At 43.6% G+C, this 24,930-nt stretch overlaps 1 pseudogene; it reads left to right on the forward strand.

Moving 5' to 3' along the window:
• Positions 1-22,572: 22,572 nt before the first annotated feature.
• On the forward strand, positions 22,573-22,690 carry LOC126428497 (5S ribosomal RNA; annotated as a pseudogene).
• Positions 22,691-24,930: the final 2,240 nt, after the last annotated feature.

Genomic DNA, 24,930 nt, shown 5'->3' on the forward strand with positions numbered 1-24,930 from the left:
TACATTTCATAACCAGTAGATTGTGATCAGAGCCCATATCTGCCCCTGGAAATGTCTTACAATTTAAAGCCTGGTTCCTAAATCTCTGTCTTACCATTATATAATCTGACACCTTCCAGTATCTCCAGGCTTCTTTCACGTATACAGTCTTCTTTTATGATTCTTGAACCAAGTGTTAGCCACGATTGAGTCATGTTCTGTGCAAAATTCTACCAGGCGGCTTCCTCTTATTTCTTCCCCCCAATCCATATTCACCTACTACGTTTCCTTCTCTTCCTTTTCCTACTATCGAATTCCAGTCACCCATGACTATTAAATTTTCGTCTCCCTTCACTATCAGAATAATTTCTTTTATCTCATCATAAATTTCTTCAATTTCTTCGTCATCTGCAGAGCTAGTTGGCATATGAACTTGTACTACTGTAGTAGGCGTGGGCTTCGTGTCTATCTTGGCCACAATAATGCGTTCACTATGCTGTTTGTAGTAGCTTACCCGCATTCCTATTTCTTTATTCATTATTAAACCTACTCCTGCATTACTCGTATTTGATTTTGTATTTATAACCCTGTATTCACCTGACCAAAGGTCTTGTTCCTCCTGCCACCGAACTTCACTAATTCCCACTATATCTAACTTTAACCTATCCATTTCCCTTTTTAAATTTTCTAACCTACCTGCCCGATGAAGGGATCTGACATTCCGCGCTCCGATCCATAGAACGCCAGTTTTCTTTCTCCTGATAACGACGTCGTCCTGAGTAGTCCCCGCCCGGAGATCCGAATGGGGGACTATTTTACTTCCGGAATATTTTACCTAAGAGGACGCCATCATTTAACCATACAGTAAAGCTGCATGCCCTCGGGATAGATTACGCTGTAGTTTCCCCTTGCTTTCAGCCGTTCGCAGTACCAGCATAGCAAGGCCGTCTTGGTTAGTGTTACAAGGCCAGATCAGTCAGTCATCCAGACTGTTGCCCGTGCAACTACTGAAAAGGCTGCTGCCCTCTCCAGAAACCACACGTTTCTCTGGCCTCTCAACAGATACCCCTCCATTGTGGTTGCACCTACGGTACGGCTATCTGCATCGCTGAGGCACGCAAGCCTCCCCACCAACCGCAAGGTCCATGGTTCATGGTTCATGGGGGGGGGGGGGGGAGGGGTGTTCCCTATATACATGGAAGATTTGGCAGACAGGGCTGGCAGCGTTCTGCGGTTGTTTGCTGATTATGCTGTGACGTACGGTAAGGTGTAGAAGTTGAGTGACTGTAGGAACATACAAGATGACGGTTTCTACTTGCTGTGACGAATAGCAGCTTGGTTTAAATCTGAAAACGAATGTTAGTTAACGCGGGTGACTCTAGGAAAGACTATCCCGTAATGTTCGAATACGGCATTGATAGTGTCCTGTTTGACAGTCAGCTAGATCAATTACCGGGTGTAACGCTGCAAACCGGCATGAAATGGAACGAGCACATAATGGCTGTGGTAGGGAAACCAAATGGTCGACTTCGGTTTATTGGGAGAATTTTAGGAAAAGTGATTCACGTGTAATGGAGACCGTATATAGGACGCTGGTACGACCTATCCTTGGGTACTGCTGTAGCGTTTGGGATCGCACGAGGTTGGATGGAGGGAAGGCATCGAGGCAGTTCAGAGGTGAGATGCTGGATTTGTTGCCAATAGATTCGAACAACAGTTTTTCAGAGGTGTTTCGGGAACTCATATGGGAAGATCTCGAGGGAAGGTGAATCTTTTTTACGAGGTACACCCAGAGAGCCGGCATTTGAAGCAGACTCCCAAATGATTCTAGTGCCGCTGACATACGAGAGTTGCCTAGAAATTAACGTACCGATTTTTTCCTTCAACAATTCCTTATTGAACATAATAATTACAGACACAAAAGAATTGTGCATTATCTACACACCCTATTTTCCCATGCAATCTCCATCCCGTTCTGTGGCCTTCCTCTAGCGCGGCGTTTAAGCCCTGTCGATACCATTCCATGTCCCGGTGAAGTAGCCAGTGCTTCACTGTGTGTATCACTTCCTCATGGTCCTCAAAATGTCTTCCACGAATGGCATCTTTTAATGGCTCAAACAAGTGGAAGGCCGAGGAGGCTAGGTAAGGGCTGTAGGATGGATGGGGGTAACAGCGTCCAACCCTGTTTTGCGATGCGTTCAGGAGTCTTCAGACTTTTGAGTGGCCGAGCGTTATCGTGTTGCAGCGAGACTTCTCCTGGGTTACTGCAGCCCCGAAGTCGCCGGAAGTGTGTGTCTAATTTCGTGAATGTGCTGATATATTAATGGGACCGCCTCTTGGCTTCACATCAGTGATAATCACGGCTTCACAGTCCCGCTGATCATGACATTACCGGCGGAAGCGGTTGCTTTGATTTTTTTTTATGTGGGGAATGGGAATAGCGCCATTCCATAGACTGTCTTTTTGTTTCGGGCTCAGAATTGTGAATCCAGGTTTAATCACCTTTCACGATCCGGGACAAGAAGGCCTCCCCCTCAGATTCAAAACGTTGCAACATTTTTTTTTTCTGTCCGCTTTGTGATCCACAAACACAGCGGGACCCATCTTGTAACACTTTTTGAATATTCGAGGGAGTGGGTAATTACATCCACACTTCCCTTGCTGACAGACAGACTGCAGCGCCAACTGCCGAGTCGTGATGCGTTTGTCCTCGCGAATGACATCAGCTCCCTGCAACACGTCAGGTGTTACAGCCGTGGACGGTCTCCCCGACCGCTGCAAATCGTGGAGCTCCGCCTAACCCCCTTCTGATGACCTCACCCTCCGTGTCCAGAGAATAACTGTACTTCTGTCGACACCAGATGCCCCACACACTTTGCAGAAGCGTCTGTGAATGTTCCTCAGCGCTTCCCTCTCTGCAGTGAGAAATTCGATGACGGCATGTTGCTTGTAACCTAAATCACTTACAGACGCCATTCTGAAACTGCCCTGCAGCTACACTGCTTGTCTGAAGTGACCGAAACGTGGCGCGCTCAGTCGGGAGACTTCAAATAATACATACCTAACGTTTGGAATTCGTAGCATTGTTTCCGACTGAGAAAAAAACTGAGGTACATTACTTTCTGAGCAACCCTCGTACATTGCTAACACGAAGCCATCACAAAACTGTACGAGGTTAAAATAAAGCACGGTTTCCACTTATTTTGTTATTGATGTGGTGACTAATAATACATGTTTCAGGCGTTTATTTCCAGTACTTTTGCAGAACATCCAGAGAAGCGAAGTATTAATTTCGTAAAATTTTTACTTTATTAACTACTTCGCCTAATTTGTTTTTTAAATTCCGGACAATTGCTCAGTTTTCAACAGAAGTCTCACAGTTGAATTTTGGAAAATGATGGCAGTAACGTTGGCTGAAACTGTATTAATGCGTCAGACAATCTGCTTTTATTAATACCATAGCAAACGTGAATTCTTGTTAAACCGGAAAAAACAAAGCTCAGCGTTAAGTAAGTTGTGTGCATACAATTTCACAATACATTCACAATAAATGTTCAAAAGGGTCTCTACCGAGTTTAAGCGGCGCCAGTACAATTTTTTCTGTACGTTGCCAGCACAGAGCTAGTCTTATTCATAATATAGATCTTTTTTATAAAGGAACAACAGTATTTGTAAGACAACAAAGCGTTATTTGTGGTAAAATTACGTCAACATATAAAATATTATAAAATAGCGTCTAATAATATGATAAAACTGGAATGCTGGTCATATTGTTTGAGGCACAAGTATGTATTTGAAAAAAGATGTTCTTGGAAGCCCAAAAAACGTATCTGTCGAGAAATTACGTCAGCTTATAAAATCTAGTAATATAAGACCGTATGGTCAGTTAATAAACATGAAAAATTCTGGAGTAGTCATCTTTGTCAACATTTTGTTAATACATCCACTACAGCATAATTATATGTAACTGTTGCGAGATTTTAGTTCACAAAATGAAAAATATGGCTCTGAGCACTATGCGACTTAACATCTGAGGTCATCAGTCCCCTAGAACTTAGAACTACTTAAACCTAACTAACCAAAGAAGATCACACACATCCATGCCCGAGGCAGGATTCGAACCTGCGACCGTAGCAGTCGCGCGGTTCCGGACTGAAGCGCCTAGAACCGCTCGGCCACAGCGGCCGGCTCACAAAATGGAAGTACCACTGGAATTAAGGTAAAACAGAAAAGCAGCAATTTATTTAAATGACGTCTTCAAATAATTCGAAGAAAGCTTTTTCTTGGAAATCCATCTGTTCACGCAACAGGGTTCAAATTATTTTTGAAATGCACAAAGATGTCTAGTTTTTCCTAGAGTCTTCAGGAGTAAATCTTTTCGAATAATAAGCACAATTTGAGCTTATTCATGGTATCTCCTCCTAACTGATCATTACAATTCAGATGTTGTCCGAAGACAAATTTATTACGTGCTGTGTCCGAGATATGTTCTTTGAACCGTGTTGTAAAAAAAAAAAACTACGCCCAGTTCGACCAATACATATTCTGTCTCAGTCACTGGAAGTTAATTTATAAAAGCCTGATCTACATGGGCGATTATTAGCATAGCCAATAGCACACTCGAGTTTATTCAAAAGCGTATTTGTAATGGCAAACGTGAGTTATACCACAATATGTAAATAGTTTGTTTATTCCCTCAGATATCGTTCCCATGTTGCCAAAAATTTTGAGTAATATCCGGCGTGAAGTCCGCTTTAGGCAGCGGTCTGATGACGTCACGATGGGACAGCTGTGCGGATATGTACGCTGCTCTGCAAAACTTTACGATGAGGTAGCGTACCGGAATATATTAGTAGCTGTGTGGAGATGATGTAGCGCAGGACCGTGCTGCCAAAGGCCTCCATGTCGCGCACAGCAAGCTGGACTTCATATTGCGCCAAATGGGCCCGCCAACACGAGGCAGCTGAAGGAACTGGGAATGACAGGGCGTGTCAACAAGAAGTAGTTACGGTGCACTGTGGAGCCGTTGCTCACTACAGAGTAGTCAGGGAACATCATCTGGATGACTTCATAGGCGGAGACTCATCGGGAAACTGGAAGGAGGGCAGTGTGTGAAGAGGGTTGTCCAGGACTTTGGTATTGCTCACAGCATTCTTGCACATGCTTGGTGAGCGTTCCGAACCACAGGCACTGCTGCCCGAGGAATGGAGGAAGTCCACCACGGCCAATTACAACAGCGGGTGGGCTCCCACACTGTATAGTAGGTGACCACACTGTGCATCAGGAAAGAAGGGAAGCACGTCAAACACTGCAGCTTTGCAGTGCTGTCAATGTGTGTCTCTATTGCCTCCACATCAGCTCCAATTTCCCTTGTCTTACTTCTTTTGTAAATAAAACTGCCTTTCCCTGCTGCTAGTTACTTTATTTATCCCATACGCGTTTCGGCTTGTCCTGTTCGAAGGCATCATCAGTGGGATCTGTAACGATACAGTTTTGTTAGTTTTAGATTGTTAAACGGTTCGCTTCGCGATTTTTTTTGTAAAAGTAATTACTTACGATTTGCTGATCTGCGTTTCTTCACATCTGGTCTGGAGGTCGCACTACCACTTTTATCACTGCCATATAATCACATCTTTGTGTTCTCGCCTTCCACACACTGTTCACCATGTTTCTCACTCTTTTTGTGGTGGACTATTGTTCTTTTGTCATGTGATACAACAATTTCGTCGTACTGTTTTTCACAACGTAAATATTGCGACTCCATTATGTGTTTCATATTCTTTGCTTATGCTTACCTATTTGTTGCGAGACTAACAAAGTATGTGCTCGAGACTAACTTCCATTTGATGTGTGTGTGTGTGTGTGTGTGTGTGTGTGTGTGTGTGTGTGTGTGTGTGTGTGTGAGAGAGAGAGAGAGAGAGAGAGAGAGAGAGAGAGAGAGAGAGAGAGAGGGGGACAGAGCCGACGAGGGTTTTTTTTTTTTTTTTTTTTTTTTTTTTTTTTTTTTTTTTTTTTGGGTGGGGGGCGCGTGTACTAGCTGTTAGCGAGTGGTTGAAAACATTGGCAACAGCTGATTTGACTTTTCGTTTCAATATTCTGTGGTGGGGTTCATGGATGAGCGAGTTTAAAGATGTTGGGTTCTAGTATTATTGTTATATTGGTCAGAATTTTATATTAATACTTCTTGCGAACGTTATTCTATAATTTTATCTATCAGTGTAAATTATGAATTCCTTGGCATCTGTACTTTGTCATTCAGCTGTCGCCAAAGTTTTCAACCACTCGCTAACAGCTAGTACACCTGCCCCGCCCCCCGCCCCAAAAAAAAAAAAAAAAAAAAAAAAAAACCAACCTTATCTCTCTCTCTCTCTCTCTCACACACACACACACACACCAAATAGAAGTTAGTCTCGAGCACATACTTCGTTAGTCTCGCAACAAATAGGTAAGCATAAGCAAAGAATATGAAACACATAATGGAGTCGCAATATTTACGTTGTGAAAAACAGTACGACGAAATTGTTGTATCACATAACAAAAGAACAATAGTCCACCACAAAAAGAGTGAGAAACATGGTGAACAGTGTTTGGAAGGCGAGAAAACAAAGATGTGATTATATGGCAGTGATAAAAGTGGTAGTGCGACCTCCAGACCAGATGTGAGGAAACGCAGATCAGCAAATCGTAAGTAATTACCTTTACAAAAAAAAAAAAAAAAAAAAAAAAAAAAAAAAAAAAAAAAAAAAAAAAAAAAAAAAAGAACGCGAAGCGAGCCGTTTAACAACCTAAAACTAACATAACTGTATCGTTATAGATTCCACTGATGTCTTAGAACAGAGAAGGCGAAACGCTTATAGGATAAATAAAGTAACTAGCAGCACGAAAAGGCAGTTTTATTTACAAAACAAGTATGTTTATGCTTCCTGCGGATGATGGCCACACAAACTTGTCCCTTGTCTCACTTTCTGTGCTCGTTACGCGCAATTTACGTTGACGGTAGAAGGATCGTCCTGCAGTCAGCTTGAACCACCGGTTCTCTAAATTTTCTCAATAGTGTTCCTCGTAAACAAAGTCGCCTATCCCCGGTGATTCCCATTTGAGCTCGCGAAGCAATTCTGTAACACTTCCGTGTTGTTCGAACCTACCGGTAGTAAATCTAGCAACTCCTCAGTGAATTGCTTCGATGTCTTCCTTCAATCCGACCTGGTACGGATCCGAAACACACTAGCAGTACTCAAGAACAGATCGCACCAGAGTCCTATATGCTGTCTCCTTTACAGATGAACCCCAAGTTCGTAGAATTCTCCGAATATACCGAGTCGACCATTCGCCTTTTCTTCCTAACACTGAAGTCTGTACTCAATGTTAAATTTATCTTCTTCGGAAATGCTTTTCTTGCCTCTCTACATTTTATGGTCTACTCTGACCATCATCAGGTATTTTGTTGTGCAACTATCAGAACCTGTCCACTACTCTAAGTGTCTCATTTCCTAATCTAATTCCCCCAACATCACCTGATTTAATTCGATTACATTCCATTATCCTCGTTTTGCTTTTGTTCACGTTCATCGTATATCATCCTTTCAAGACACTGTCAATTCCGTTCAACTGCTCTTCCAAGCCCTTTGCTGTCTCTGACAGAATTACAATGTCATCGACAAATCTCTAAGTCTGTATTCCTTTTCCTTTTACTTTAATTCCCACTCCATTTTTTTTCTTTACTGGTCGCTCAATGCACAGATTGCATCAGGATAGGCTACAACCCCCCCCCCCCCTCTCTCTCTCTCTCTCTCTCTCTCTCTCTCTCTCTCTCTCTCTCTCTCTCTCTCTCAACCACTTCTACCCTTTCGTTCCTCTAGACTCATAACTGCCGTCTGGTTCCAATACAAATTATAAATTGCCTTTCGGTCCCTGTATTTTACCGTTGCTACCTTCAGAATTCGAAGGAGTACTCCAAATTGGCAAAAGCTTTCTCGAAGTCTACGAATGCTATAAACATAAACCTGTCTTATAAGGTATGTGGTAGGGCAGAGTTCCTACATTTCTCCGAAATTTGAACTTATCTCCGCCGGGGTTGGCTTCTACCAGCTTTTCCATTCTACTATAAAGAATTAACTCCCGTATTTTGCAACCATGACTTCTTATAGTGATAGTTCGGTAATTTTTCACACCTGTCAGCAAATGCCGTCTTTGGAATTTGCATTATTACATTCTTCGTGAATGTCTGAGGGCATTTCGTCTGTCTCATACGTCGAGTGTAATTATGTTCTTTGAATAAAAGCGTCATTTTCGACGTCTCATTGCGTGTTCCATCCACTTACCTCCTGTACTATACTACAGCAGTTCTTTGTATGTATTGTCTAAATTTCATCGAGCGATAGACACATGATGCGAATTAACTTTCGTCCTTACAAAAGTTTCGTACTCAAGATTTACACTTCCGTGTGTGGATAGTTCGGTTTTGCTGAGCGAGTCTGTATAATCCCCGATGATGCCCCAAGCATCACGAAATTTAATATTACGCACAGAAACAACGTTTACGCCGCGATCTAATGTACGCTAAACAGATGTAAGCAACGATACATTACCAATACTTTGGGGCTGGCTCATGCTTCCATGTGCTCGAATTGTGGACGGCAGACGATGAGAGCCATAGGGTTGGGGGTGGGGCGGGGGCGGGGATGGGGGTACGGGGCAACGTCGCTGCCCCCTGGACGGCTGCAGACGGCCCGAGTTGCTAAGTGTTTCCCGGAACTTCGGCAAGAAAGAGTTGGCCGCGCGCTTTCACGCTGACAGAACTTTTGCAGACGCACCGTAAGATGTCGGGGGGCGTAGATAAAGAGCGGCGCTATGCTGTATTACAGGGACGGAGAGCTGCTGCCCGAAAGACGTGCCTACGTGTGTGCGCTAAACGTGCCTCACCAAGAGGCGCCACGTCCTTTACGAGCCACACATTCGTCGGGCGTTTTCCTGTTGTCGTAGATTACTAGAGAAACGTAGGGTACCACGAGACTGGGAAAAGCGCGCAGGTTTTAACATTCCTGGCTGGTTGAGTCGTAGCTGTTCTTTCGTATCACATATCAGTGGAGCCTAGATGCAGCAGCGGACGCGTGACAAAGTGGAGCGAGGTAGGAACGACAGATGCTGCCAGTTTGTCGTAGTACGCCTGGTAAACTGCCCGAACTGAATCGGCATCTACATAGGCACTCCTGAAGCCACCGTACGGTGGATGGCGGAGGGTACCTTGTACCACTCATTTTTAGTATTTAGTATTTATTTATTTATTGTTCCGTGGGACCAAATTAAGGAGGAGTCTCCATGGCTATGGAACGAGTCAATACATGAAATTATAACACGATAGTAGAAACGGATAAAATGAAATACAAGAAACGTGTTCAGGCGACAATTCGTAAGTTTAAATTAAGAAAATCAACAATGTAACACTGGAATTTTCTTAATTTTTCAGCCCTTCCAGGAGCTCCTCGACAGAATAGAAGGAGTGAGCCATGAGGAAACTCTTCAGTTTAGACTTAAAAGAGTTTGGGCTACTGCTAAGATTTTTGAGTTCTTGTGCTAGCTTATTGAAAATGGATGCAGCTGAATACTGAGCTCCTTTCTGCACAAGAGTCAAGGAAGTGCATTCCACATACAGATTTGATTTCTGCCTAGTATTAACTCAGTGAAAGCTGCCAACTCTTGGGAATAAGCTAATATTGCTAACAACAAACGACATTAAAGAAAATATATACTGTGAGGGCAATGTCAGAATTCCCAGACTATTGAATAGGGGTCGACAAGAGGTTCTCGAACTTACACCACATATAGCTCGAACAGCCCGTTTTTGAGCCAAAAATACCCTTTTTGAATGAGAAGGATTACCCCAAAAAATAATACCATATGACATAAGCGTATGAAAATATGCTAAGTAAGTTACTTTTCGTGTTGAACTGTCACTTATTTCAGATACTGTTCTGATGGTAAATAAAGCAGCATTTAGTTTCTGAACAAGATCCTGAACGTGGGCTTTCCATAACAGCTTACTATCTATCCGAACGCCTAGAAACTTGAACTGTTCCGTCTCGCTTATAATACGCCCATTCTGTCTGATCAAAATATCAGTTCTTGTTGAATTGTGAGTTAGAAACTGTAAAAACTGAGTCTTACTGTGATTTAGCATCAAATTATTTTCCACAAGCCACGAACTTATTTCATGAACTACATTATTTGATAATGTTTCAATATTACACACAAGGTCCTTCACCACCAAGGTGGTGTCATCAGCAAACAGAAATATTTTTGTATCACCTGTAATACTAGAAGGCATATCATTTATATAAATAAGAAACAGCAGTGGCCCCAGCACCGACCCTTGGGGAACGCCCCACTTAACAGTGCCCCATTTGGACTAAACATCACTACCACTCTCAATATTGTGGAGAATTACCTTCTGCTTTCTGTTCTTAAAGTAAGAGGCGAACCAATTGTAAGCTGCTACTCTTACTCCATAATGGTCCAACTTCTGCAGTAATGTTTTGTGGTCAACACAGTCGAAAGCCTTAGTTAAATCTAATAAAACACCTACCGTTCGCAACCTTTTATTTAACCCGTCCAAAACCTCACAGAGAAAAGAGAATATAACGTTATCAGTTGTTAAACCATTTCTAAAACCAAACTGTACATTTGACAGCAAATTTTCTTCCCTGTTCCACTCGCAAACAGAGCGAGCGAACAGTGACTGTCTATATGCTTTCGTTTGAGCCGTAAGTTCTCGAATCTTATCTTCGTGGTCCTTCAGCGCGATGTACGTTGGCGACAGCACAATCACGTGGCAGTCGGCTTCAAATGCCGGTTCTCTACATTTTCTCAACAGTGTCTCACGAAAAGAACGCCGCCTTCCCTCCTGAGATTCCCACTACAGTTCCTGAAGCATATCCGTAACACTTACGAGTACGTGTTTTCGAACCTACCGGTAACAAATTCATCTGCTCGCCTCTGAGTTGCTTCCGTGTCTTCCTTCAATCCGACCTAGTACGGCTCCCAAACACTCCAATACTCTAGAACAGGTTACACCAGTTGCCTATACGCCGTCTCCTTTACAGATACGGTTTCCTAGAATTCTCTCAATAAACGCAAGTCGATCATTTGCCATTCCTACCACAGTTCTCACATGCGCGTTCTATCTCATACTGATGTGCAACGTTACGCCCAGATATTTAAACAACTTGACTGCATGAAGCAGGACAGGTTTGTTCTTCCTACCCATCAGCATTCACTTATATTTTTCCACATTTAGAGCTAGCTGCCACCCATCACACCAACTGGAAATTTCGTCTAAGTCGTCTTGTACTTTCAAAATGGTTCAAATGGCTCTGAGCACTATGGGACTTAACATCTGAGGTCATCAGTCCCCTAGAACTTGAACTACTTACAAGGGAACCTCCCCATCGCATCCCCCTCAGATTTAGTTATAAGTTGGCACAGTGGATAGGCCTTGAAAAACTGAACACAAATCAATCGAGAAAACAGGAAGAAATTGTGTGGAACTGTGAAAAAATAAGCAAAATATACAAACTGAATAGTTCATGAGAAGATAAGCAACATCAAGGACACTGTGAACGCAGAAGCGCGGTGGTCTTGTGGTAGCGTGAGCAGCTGCGGAACGAAAGGTCCTTGGTTCAAATCTTCCATCGAGTATAAAGTTTAATTTTTTATTTTCAGTTTATGTGACAAACACTTATGTTTTCATCACTTTTTTGGGAGTGATTATCAGATCCACAAGAAAACTTAAATCGGGCAAGGTAGAAGAATCTTTTAATCCATTCGCTAAGTGTACAAGCTAGGTGGGTCGACAACATATTCCTGTCATGTGACGCACATGCCGTCACCAGTGTCGTATAGAATATATCAGACGTTTTCCTGTGGAGGAATCTGTTGACCTATGACCTGGCGATCAAATGTTTTCGGTTCCCATTGGAGAGGCACGTCCTTTCGTCTACTAATCGCACGGTTTTGCGATGCGGTCGCAAAAGACAGACACTAAACATACAGTGAACAGAGACGTCAATGAACGAACGGACAGATAATAACTATGCAAAAATAAAGTAAAATTTTCACTCGAGGAAGGACTTTAACCACGGACCTCTCGTTCTGCAGCTGCTCACGCTACCACGGGACCACGGCGCTCCTGAGCTCACATTTTGCATGATGTTGCTTATGTTGCCCATGGACTACTCAGTTTGTGTATTTTGCTTATTTTTTCACAGTTCCACACAACTTCTTCCTGTTTTCTCAATTGATCTGTGTTCAGTTTATCAAGGCCTATCCACTGTGCCAATTTATAACTAAATCTGAGGTGGGTGCGATGGGGAGGTTCCCTTGTTAGACCTAACCAACCTAAGGACATCACACACATCCATGCCCGAGGCAGGATTCCAACCTGCGACCGTAAGAGTAGCGCGGTTCCGGACTGAAGCGCCTGGAACCGCTGGGCCACGGTGGCCGGCCTCTTGTACCTTCCTACCGTTACTCAACTTCGACACCTTACACCACGGCATTACCAACAAACAACCACAGACTGCTGCCCGCGCCGTCTGCCAAATCATTTACGTACAGAGATAACAGCGGTCCTATCATACTCCCATGGGGCACCCCATGACGACACCCTGGTCTCTAATGAACCGTTGTCTTCGAAGACAACGTACTAGCTTCTGTTATTTAACAGGCCTTCGAAGCTCTCACACATCTGTTATCTTATTCCCAATGCTCATAACTCCGTTAACAGCCTGCATCTATTCACATTAGTTGGTGCAATGAAATAAAGATTACATTACACTTTCCGCGCCATAAATAATTTAGGTTATTAATTATTAAAAAACTAACATCCAGATTTTGTTTATACTCCACTACTTAGCGACTACCCAGGAACCTGCAAACCGGTGCCAGTGGCAGGTTGTCTAATAGGTTCCAAGGACAACAAAAATTTTATTTTCAATTTACGCGTTGTTATTACCCGAATTTAAAAGTTTGTAATGCTGTCATTATGACGTTACCTTACATATACGGCTTAACATAGCAAGTCAAGTATTAGAGCTAGAAACTGTGTTTAAGTATTACGGCAGCGTAACTTACTCAAGGCGCACAAATTACCCACACTTTATACATTCAGTATCCGAGAATGATAACACGTTTCCAACAAACTTCACACACAATTTCGCACCTTCCATAAGCTTTTTCTCGCCTACATGCTTTAACATTCAATGAACACTGAAGCGCCAAAGAAACTGGTACAGGCATGCGTCTCAAATACAGATATATATAAACAGGCAAAGTAAGGGGCTGCAGTCGGCAACGGCTATATGAGACAACAAGTGTCTGAACGTGGTATTTAGTCAGCGCACGAGCGATGGAATCCAGCATCTCCGAGGTAGCGATGAAGTGGGGATTTTTCCGTGCAACCATTTCACGAGAGCGCCGTGAATATCACGAACCCGGTAAAACATCTCAGACATCAATGAGGTCGGAAAAGACCCTGCAAGGAAGACCAACGACGACTGAAGAGAATCGTTCAACGTGACATAAGTGCAACCATTCCGCAAATTGCTGCAGATTTCAATGCTGGGCCATCAACAAGTGTCAACGTGCGAATCATTCAACAAAACATCAATATGGGCTTTCGGAGCCGAAGGCCCATTCGTGTACACTTCATGACAGCACGGCACGTAGTTTTACGTCTCGCCTGGGCCCATCAACACCAACACTCGAGTGTCGATGACTGGAAATACGTTGCCTGGTCGGACGAGTCTCGTTTCAAATTGCATCGCGCGGATGGAAGTGTACGGGTATGGAGACAACCTCATGAATCCATGGACCCTGCACGTCAGCAGGGGACTGTCCTAGCTGGTGGAGGCTCTGTAATGGTGTAGGCCGTGTGGATCCATTCATGTCCATTGTGCATCCCGACGGACTTGGTCAATTCCAGCAGCACAATGCGACACCCCACACGGCCAGAATTGCTACAGAGTGGCTCTACGAACACACTTGTAAGTTTAAATACTTCCGCTGGCCAGTAAACTCCACAGACATGAACCTTCTTGAGCATATCTGAGATGCCTTGCGACATGCTGTTCAGAAGAGATCCCCACCCCCCTCGTACTTTTGTGGATTTATGGGAAGCCCTGTAGGATTCACTGTGTCAGTTCCTTGCATCATTACTTCAGACATAAGTCTGAAGTCCATACTACGTCGTGTTGCGGCACTTATGCGTGCTCGCGGAGGCCCTATACGATATTTGGCACCAGTTTCTTTCGCTCTTAAGTGTAGTTCACTTAGTCGTAACTTGGTACTCAAACCTTTATTCAATCAATACCTTGTAAATGCGAGTGAGCTAGTTTTTATATTTATCGTAATCACTGTTTAAGTGCACATCTCTCTTATCACTTTGCAGAATAATTTGGGGCACGCAACACGATCAGGAGAGCAGCACTGTGGGGGTAACAATCACTACCTCGTGGATGGTTGGGGGGTGAGAAGGACTGACACAGAAGCCTAAGTCAGGACAGCAGAAATTTCAACCAAATTTAGTATACACACACACACTATGTGATCAAAATGTACCCCCAAAAACATACGTTTTTCATACTAGGTGCATTGTGCTGCCACCTAGTGACAAGTACTCTGTATCAGCGACCTCCGTAGTCACTAGACATCGTGAAAGAGCAGGATGGGGAGGTCTGCGGAACTCGCGGACTTCGAACGAGGCCAGGTCAGTTCTGTCCTACGGCTGGACGCGAAATTACCACACTCCTAAACATCCCTAGGTCCACTGTTACCGATGTGATAGTGATGTGGAAACGTAAAGGAACACGTACAGCACGTACAGGCCGACCTCGTCTGTTGACTGACAGAGACCGACGACAGTTGAAGAGGGACGTAGTGTGTAATAGGCAGACGTCTATCCAGACCACCACAGTAATTCCAAACTGCATCAGGATCCACTGCAAGTACTATGACAATTAGGCGGGAGGTGGGAAAACTGATTTTATGGTCGGTAAATGCCAAATGACGCCTCGCTTGGAGTAAAGAGCGATCGAAGAGTGGAAAAAGTGTGTGGCGTGATGAATCACGGTACACAATGTGGCGATCACATCGCAGGATGTGGGCATGGCCAATGTCCGGTGAACGTCATCTGCCAGCGTTTGTAGTGCCAGCAGTAAAATTCGGAGGCGGTGGTGTTATGGCGCGGTCGTGTTTTTCATGGAGGCGGCCTGCACCCCTTGTTTTGCGTGGCACAATCACAGCACAGGCCTACATCGATGTTTTACGCACCTTCTTGCTTCCCACTGTTGAAGAGCAATTGGGGAATGGGGATTGCATCTTTCAACACGATCGAGCACCTGTTCATAAAGCACGGCCTGTGGCGTAGCGGTTACAGGACAGTAACATGCCTGTAATGGACTAACCTGAATCCTATAGAACACCTTTGGGATGTTTTGGAACACCGACTTCGTGCCAGGCCTCACCGACCGACATCGATACCTCTCCCCAGTGCAGCAGTCCGTCAATAATGGGCTGCCATTCCCCAAGGAACCTTGCAGCACCTGACTGAACGTATGCTTCTGAGAGTGGAAGCTGTCATCAAGGCTAAGGGCGGGCCAACACCGTACTGAATTCCACCATTACCGATGGAGGGCGCCACGAACTTTTAAGTTATTTTCAGCCAGGTATCCGGATACTTTTCACCACAGTGTACATACGCACATACATCCATGACAAAAATACGGGAACACCATAAATACGACAAATTACCATGCTTACCATACCTAACAGGATGCAGAAAATCCGTTAGCATTCAAAACAGCTTGTCGTCGTTTCGAGATGGATAAATACTGGTCCTGTACGGTCTTCAAGGGACGTTTATACCATTCGTCCGGTAAAATAGTGGCTTTTCCATAGAACGATGATGGAGGTGAATAGGGATCCCAAGGCCTTCTCTTCGAAGAAGATCACAAAGGCTCAGTAATGCTGAAGTCTGGTGAGTATTGGCCAGGGGAGACCCAACGATTATCCTCGTGCTCACAAAACCGAGCCCTAGGTGTCGTCTTAACGCAACTTTGCCATTGTGGAACAAAGACTGTAACCTGGGATGGACCCGATCAGCCAAAACGGTCACACAATCCCCGGCAGTAATGTGACCTTCCAATAGCAACCGCGCGGCCCATGGAATGCCGCCCAGATCACCACCGAACCTCCACCATGTTTCACTTGGGACGTAAACTCTGCCAGAAGTTGGAAACTGTGCGTAACGAGACTAATGAGAGCAAATGACTCTTCCATTGCTCCATAGTTCAGATTCAATGGCTTCGGCACCGTGTCTTCCGGTTAAGGGCATTTTTATAACTCTTGTGTCGTTTTGGAATTCCAACCTGGCCTGCAATTCTCTGCTTATGGAGCTCCCTTCCTGTTGCTCTGGTCCTGGCAGCGCCCGCGAGTGAGACATTCAGTTATGCAGTGACTTTTTGAGTGTGCACAGAGCTAAAGGAACGTTATGAAAGAGAAGGTGAGAACTTCTCCAACAAAATTTTTAGCTTGTGATGAAACTTGGCTTTTACTATTATGAGCCACAATCAAGAAGACAAAGCATCGACTGGAGAGAGACCAACTCACCTGTCAAGAAAAAATTCAAATCCCAACCATCAGCAGGAAAAGTCATGTTGACGGTGTTTTGGGATGCTGAAGGTCCAGTTTTTAGTGATTATCTCTAAGAGCAGCATACAATGAACAGCCAGTACTACTCTGATTTGCTTTTGAACAAAGTGAAGCCAGCCATGCGAGAGAGACGTCCTGGATGTCAGAGGATAGGCATGGTTCTCCAGCAGGACAACGCACGTCCTCATATTGCTCAACTAACGCGTGAAAACCGTTGACAAAAATGGGCTGGGGAGTACTGCCTCATGCCCCTTACAGTGCTGATTCGGCACCTAGTGATTTCCATTTGTTTGGTGCACTGAAGGAGGCATTACGTGGGACGAAGGTAAAGGACAAAGAGGACGTGAAAAAGTTTGTGGGAAATTGGTTCAAACATCAAAATGAGGAGTTCTTTGCAGCCGGAATAAAAAAGCTTGTAGCCCTTTGATGCAAGTGCATAAACGTCCAAGGGAATTATGTTGAAAATTAGGGAAGTATTGTTTTGCAAAAATAGACGCTTTTTCTTCAGACCAATTTGTCTAATTATTGAATGACCCTGTACATAGACAAACGTCCTTGTTGATACTTCACATTTGATGTCTGTTCTGTGAGCCGGTGAAGTTTCGAACCCTTCTGGCAGATGGCAGAACCGAGTACAGCGTCAAAATGGCGTCTACGTACGGCTCACGTTACAAGCATCGTACCGTTATTGAATTCTTGTGTGCAGAAAAAGAAACCGTGGTGAACATCCATAAACGTTTGTGTGCAGTGTATGGCGATGCTGCAGTTAATAGTATAGTTGGGCCATGGGTAAAGAAAGTTACAGCCTCAGGAAATGCAGAAACAGAGCCAAATTGGGTTGGAGATTATTGCGTCATCCACCCTACAGTCCAGACCTGGCTCCCTTGAACTTCCATCTCTTTGGGCCGCTTAAAGATTCTCTACGGGGAACACACTTTGAAGATGACGAGAGTGTCAGTCATGCAGTGAAAACATGGCTACGCCCACAGGACAAGAGTTTTTACCAGCAGGGAATACATGCTCTTCCACAATACTGGCGTACGGCAATAGAGCGTGATGGAGACTACGTAGAAAAATAGGACGTTGACAAGACATGAAGACGTATATTGTCTTGAAATTCGGACTTAGCAATAAACATGTTCTGAGAAAAAAATGCTGGGCATTACTTATTGAACGACCCTCTTACGTTGAAATGCGAATCATAGAGCGCGAAACATGACTCCTTCCCCGCCCCTCCTCCGAGAAGGGTACGTATATATTTTGCACAATGTAATATACTAGCTTGGCATTCGCTGCTTCTCTCGCGTACCTGTATGGACTGCGCAGATATTTTTGCTTCTCTTTAATCCAATTTTGGTGTTGTTCACAAATTGCACCACCACCTAAAAGTTTCACACTACTTAAGGTCTCTTCCGAATGCACTTACGACCAAAATGCGATTCTGGTAGCTAGAGTCTCAAGTGTTCGTTAATCATGACTTTTGCGTTCTTGTGGTCATACTTCCATAGAAACTTTCATCCCCTAACACATACTTCTTTATATCTAACCGCGAAGTGAAATACTAATTTTTATAGGTTTTTTCAATATAACTAGATATTTTCTTAAAAATTTTCATCCCTATTTCACTCCCTTCGGGATTGAATACGAAAAAACAGTGACAATTTTTGTTTATAACCGGGGTAAGCTATAGGTGAGAGACGGGCCATATACAATATATGTAACAGCCAAGAGGGAAAATGACAGTGGACGACCAAGAACGAAGTGGTCGCAGTAAAAATGGTGTAAGACAAGGGTGTAGCCTTTCGCCTCTACTGTTCGATCTGTACATCGAGGATGCAATGATAGAAATAAAAGAAAGGTTCAAGAGTGGAATTGAAATTCACGGTGAAAGGATATCAACGATACGATTCGCTGATGACATTGCTATCCTGAGTGAAAGGAAGAAGAATTACATGATCTGTTTAACGGAATGAACGGTCTAATGAGTACACAGTATGGATTGAGAGTAAATCCAAGAAAGACTTAAGCAATGAGAACAGCGAGAAACTTTACGTCAGGATTGATGGTCACGAAATATATGAAGTTAAGGAATTCTGCTACCTAGGCAGTAACATAACCAATGACGGACGGAGCAAGGAGGACATCAAAAGCTATCAATAGCAAAAAAGGGCATTCCTGGCCAAGAGAAGTCTAATAGTATCAAATGTTGTTGTTGTTGTGGTCTTCAGTCCTGAGACTGGTTTGATGCAGCTCTCCATGCTACTCTATCCTGTGCAAGCTTCTTCATCTCCCAGTACCTACTGCAACCTACATCCTTCTGAATCTGCTTTGTGTATTGATCTCTTGGTCTCCCTCTATGATTTTTACCCTCCACGCTGCCCTCCAATGCTAAATTTGTGATCCCTTGATGCCTCAGAACATGTCCTACCAACCGATCCCTTCTTCTAGTCAAGTTGTCCCACAAACTTCTCTTCTCCCCAATCCTATTCAATACCTCCTCATTAGTTACATGATCTACCCACCTTACCTTCAGCATTCTTCTGTAGCACCACATTTCGAAAGCTTCTATTCTCTTCTTGTCCAAACTATTTATCGTCCATGTTTCACTTCCATACATGGCTACACTCCATTCGAATACTTTCAGAAATGACTTCCTGACACTTAAATCAATACTGGATGTTAACAAATTTCTCTTCTTCAGAAACGCTTTCCTTGCCATTGCCAGCCTACATTTTATATCCTCTCTACTTCAACCATCATCAGTTATTTTGCTCCCCAAATAGCAAAACTCCTTTACTACTTTAAGTGTCTCATTTCCTAATCTAATTCCCTCAGCATCACCCGACTTAATTAGACTACATTCCATTATCCTTGTTTTGCTTTTGTTGATGTTCATCTTATATACTCCTTTCAAGACACTGTCCATTCCATTCAACTGCTCTTCCAAGTCCTTTGCTGTCTCTGACAGAATTACAATGTCATCGGCGAACCTCAAAGTTTTTATTAATTCTCCATGAATTTTAATACCTACTCCGAATTTTTCCTTTTGTTTCCTTTACTGCTTGCTCAATATACAGATTGAACAACATCGGGGAGAGGCTACAACCCTGTCTTACTCCCTTCCCAACCACTGCTTCCCTTTCATGTCCCTCGACTCTTATAACTGCCATCTGGTTTCTGTACAAATTGTAAATAGCCTTTCGCTCCCTGTATTTTACCCCTGCCGGCTTTAGAATTTGAAAGAGAGTATTCCAGTCAACATTGTCAAAAGCTTTCTCTAAGTCTACAAATGCTAGAAATGTAGGTTTGCCTTTCCTTAATCTTTCTTCTAAGATAAGTCGTAAGGTCAGTATTGCCTCACGTGTTCCAGTGTTTCTACGGAATCCAAACTGATCTTCCCCGAGGTTGGCTTCTACTAGTTTTTCCATTCGTCTGTAAAGAATTCGTGTTTGTATTTTGCAGCTGTGACTTATTAAGCTGATAGTTCGGTAATTTTCACATCTGTCAACACCTGCTTTCTTTGGGATTGGAATTATTATATTCTTCTTGAAGTCTGAGGGTATTTCGCCTGTTTCATACATCTTGCTCACCAGATGGTAGAGTTTTGTCAGGACTGGCTCTCCCACGGCTGTCAGTAGTTCCAATGGAATATTGTCTACTCCGGAGGCCTTGTTTCGACTCAGGTCTTTCAGTGCTCTGTCAAACTCTTCACGCAGTATCGTATCTCCCATTTCATCTTCATCTACATCCTCTTCCATTTCCATAATATTGTCCTCAAGTACATCGCCTTTGTATAGACCCTCTATATACTCCTTCCACCTTTCTGCTTTCCCTTCTTTGCTTAGAACTGGGTTTCCATCTGAGCTCTTGATATTCATACAAGTCGTTCTCTTATCTCCAAAGGTCTCTTTAATTTTCCTGTAGGCGGTATCTATCTTACCCCTAGTGAGATAGGCCTCTACATCCTTGCATTTGTCCTCTAGCCATCCCTGCTTAGCCATTTTGCACTTCCTGTCGATCTCATTTTTGAGACGTTTGTATTCCTTTTTGCCTGTTTCACTTACTGCATTTTTATATTTTCTCCTTTCATCAATTAAATTCAATATTTCTTCTGTTACCCAAGGATTTCTACTAGCCCTCGTCTTTTTACCTACTTTATCCTCTGCTGCCTTCACTACTTCATCCCTCAAAGCTACCCATTCTTCTTCTACTGTATTTATTTCCCCCATTCCTGTCAATTGCTCCCTTATGCTCTCCCTGAATCTCTGTACAACCTCTGGTTCTTTTAGTTTATCCAGGTCCCATCTCCTTAAATTCCCACCTTTTTGCAGTTTCTTCAGTTTTAATCTACAGGTCATAACCAATAGATTGTGGTCAGAGTCCACATCTGCCCCTGGAAATGTCTTACAATTTAAAACCTGGTTCCTAAATCTCTGTCTTACCATTATATAATCTATCTGATACCTTTTAGTATCTCCAGGGTTCTTCCATGTGTACAACCTTCTTTCATGATTCTTAAACCAAGTGTTAGTTATGATTATGTTGTGCTCTGTGCAAAATTCTACCAGGCGGCTTCCTCTTTCATTTCTGTCCCCCAATCCATATTCACCTACTATGTTTCCTTCTCTCCCTTTTCCTACACTCGAATTCCAGTCACCCATGACTATTAAATTTTCGTCTCCCTTCACAATCTGAATAATTTCTTTTATTTCATCATACATTTCTTCAATTTCTTCGTCATCTGCAGAGCTAGTTGGCATATAAACTTGTACTACTGTAGTAGGTGTGGGCTTCGTATCTATCTTGGCCACAATAATGCGTTCACTATGCTGTTTGTAGTAGCTTACCCGCATTCCTATTTTCCTATTCATTATTAAACCTACTCCTGCATTACCCCTATTTGATTTTGTGTTTATAACCCTGTAGTCACCTGACCAGAAGTTTTGTTCCTCCTGCCACCGAACTTCACTAATTCCCACTATATCTAACTTCAACCTATCCATTTCCCTTTTTAAATTTTCTAACCTACCTGCCCGATTAAGGGATCTGACATTCCACGCTCCGACCCGTAGAACGCCAGTTTTCTTTCTCCTGATAACGACATCCTCTTGAGTCGTCGCCGCCCGGAGATCCGAATGGGGGACTATTTTACCTCCGGAATATTTTACCCAAGAGGACGCCATCATCATGTAATCATACAGTAAAGCTGCATGCCCTCGGGAAAAATTACGGCTGTAGTTTCCCCTTGCTTTCAGCCGTTCGCAGTACCAGCACAGCAAGGCCGTTTTGGTTATTGTTACAAGGCCAGATCAGTCAATCATCCAGACTGTTGCCCTTGCAACTACTGAAAAGGCTGCTGCCCCTCTTCAGGAACCACACGTTTGTCTGGCCTCTCAACAGATACCCCTCCGTTGTGGTTGCACCTACGGCACGGCTATCTGTATCGCTGAGGCACGCAAGCCTCCCCACCAACGGCAAGGTCCATGGGGGGGGGGGGGGGGGTAGTATCAAATATCGGCCTTAATTTGAAGAAGAGATTTCTGAGAATGTACGTCTGGAGTACACTATTGTATGGTAATGGAACATGGACTGTGGGAAAACCGGAATTGAAGAGAAACTAAGCATTTGAGATGTGGTGCTATAGACGAATGTTGAAAATTAGGTGGACTGATAAGGTAAGGAATGAGGAGGTTCAACGCAGAACCTAAGAGGAAAGGAATATGTGGAAAACACTGATAAGGAGAAGGGACAGGATGATAGGACATCTGCTAAGACATGAGGGAATGACTTCAATGGTACTAGAAGGAGCTGTAGAGTGCATAAACTGAAGAGGAAGATAGAGACTGGACTACATCCAACAAATAATTGAGGCCGTATGTTACAACTATGGGCAACGGCCTTGCCGCAGTGGATACACCGGTTCCCGTGAGATCACCGAAGTTAAGCGCTGTCGGGCGTGGTCGGCATTTGGATGGGTGACCATCCAGGCCGCCATGCGCTGTTGCCATTTTTAGCGGTGCACTCAGCCTCGTGATGCCAATTGAGGAGCTACTCGACCGAAGAGTGGCGGCTCCGGTCAAAGAAAACCATCATAACGACCGGGAGAGCGGTGTGCTGACACCACGCCCCTCCTATCCGCATCCTCCTCTGAGGATGACACGGCGGTCGGATGGTCCCGGTAGGCCACTCGTGGCGCGAAGACGGAGTGCTTTTATATTGCAAGTGCTACTCTGAGATGGAGAGGTTAGCACAGGAGAGGAATTCGTGGCAGGAATCATCAATCAGTCAGAAGATATATATATATAACTGTAGTCTGACACCAGTTTTCATGGATATAGCCTTAAAAATACTTTAGTATTAATTTCATAACTATTTTTAAGAAATAGTCAATTTTTCACCCCAAAGGGCTTACTTACAAAAAAAAGGATGAAACATTCATTTCTGACAGAGAAACCAAATACAAATTTTCGTAGGTTTAGCTTCAAACCTGCCTTAGAGACATTTTTCAAAATCTTTCATTCCATATTTCACCTCTTTTGTGATGTAATTTCGAAGAATCCCTTCTTAAATGATGTCTACAGTGGAAGATCAACACCCTCTGCAAATTTCAAGTTTCTAGTCGTAGTGGTTTGGGGTGGGCGATGATTAATCAGTGAGTGAATTACTTTGTCGGGACATTGCCATATTAGAGAGATTACTGTTACTTTCAAAAACTGTTGACACCTATTTTAAAACGTATATATGGCTAACAACATTTTTTGGTTTGAAGGACGGGTGTTCTGCTTAAATAATGAAAACAGAAAGGTGTACCGCGTGGGTCACAAAATTTTCTTCACAGCTGCTCGTTGCGCCTGGCTGATAGGCTACTGCGCACGGTAGTGTACTGCTGGTAGCATAATCGGTAGGGTCGAGCGTGCGCCAGCGGTGGTACTCGCCGCTCGATGGGAGAATCTACGGTGAGCCACCGGTAGTAGACGCCGGCGTGAACGTGTTACATAATTATTTGCACAAAAATACTGTCTGGGTAATATTCTCCAAAATATCCCAAGTAGCAGGGATACGGATGAGAATCCATGAGTTGCAAACATATTCGGCAATAACCGATATTGCGAGGGGCGTTTGAAAAGTCCGTGCAAAGTCCGTGCAAAGTCAGAGATGGCACCACCGGCGCGTATTGAGGTCATGTTTAGTTAGTATCATCTTTGGAAAGAACGCACACCAAGTCTGTCATATTGATTATTTCTTTGGTTTGGCATTCGTGTGAATCAATGAATTCGAGCGATTGTCAAATTAGGCGAAAGCGAAATTCGTGTGTTGATTAAACATACCTTTATGAAAGGCAAAACGTCTCAGGAGACTAAGGAGAAGCTTCGACTAGAACAGTTTAAAAGTGGTTTCAAAATATTCGCCTTGGCCATATGGGCACAAGTGGGGATGAATGTTCTGGACGCCCTGTGGAGGTTACGACACCAGAAATCATTGATGAAATCCATAATATGGTGATGGATGACAGAAGAGTTAAGGTGGGTGAGATTGCTAGTGCTGTGGGCTTCTCGAATGAACGGGTACATAATATTTTGCACCAAAATTTGGACATGAGAAAGCTATCCGCAAGATGGGTTCCGCGACTGCTCACGCTTGACCAAAAACGGAATCGTGTGAAGTGTTGCAAGGATGGTTTGCAGCTGTTCAGGAAGAATCCACAAGACATTAAGCACCCTTTCGTCAGTGTAGATGAAACGGATACATTACTACACTCCTGAGACCAAACTACAATCTAAACAATGGGTTACCAAGGGAGAAACTGCACAAAAAAAGGCAAAGACCATTCCTTCGGCCGGAAAGGTTATGGCAATTGTCTTTTGGGATTCGCAAGGGATAATCCTCATTGACTATCTGGAAAAGTCGGAAACTATTACAGGTACATATTATTCATCGTTACTGGATCGTTTTAAAACGGAGCTGCAAGAAAAACGTCGGAGATGGGATCGCAGAAAAGTCCATCACGACAACGCAACAGCACACACCTCAGCAGTTGTGGTCGCAAAATTAATGGAAATATGATTCCAACTCGTTTCACATCTCCCCCCCCCCTATTCTCCAGACTTGGCTCCCTCGGACTACTGTTTGTTCCCAAATTTGAAGAAATAGCTGTGGGGACAAAGATTTTATTCAAACGACGAGGTGATTGCAGCATCGAATAGCTATTCTGCAGAGTCTGACAATTCCTATTATTCGAAAGGTATC

Source organism: Schistocerca serialis, chromosome 12 (genome assembly GCF_023864345.2).
Source record: "Schistocerca serialis cubense isolate TAMUIC-IGC-003099 chromosome 12, iqSchSeri2.2, whole genome shotgun sequence".
NCBI classification, from domain to species: Eukaryota; Metazoa; Arthropoda; class Insecta; order Orthoptera; family Acrididae; genus Schistocerca; species Schistocerca serialis.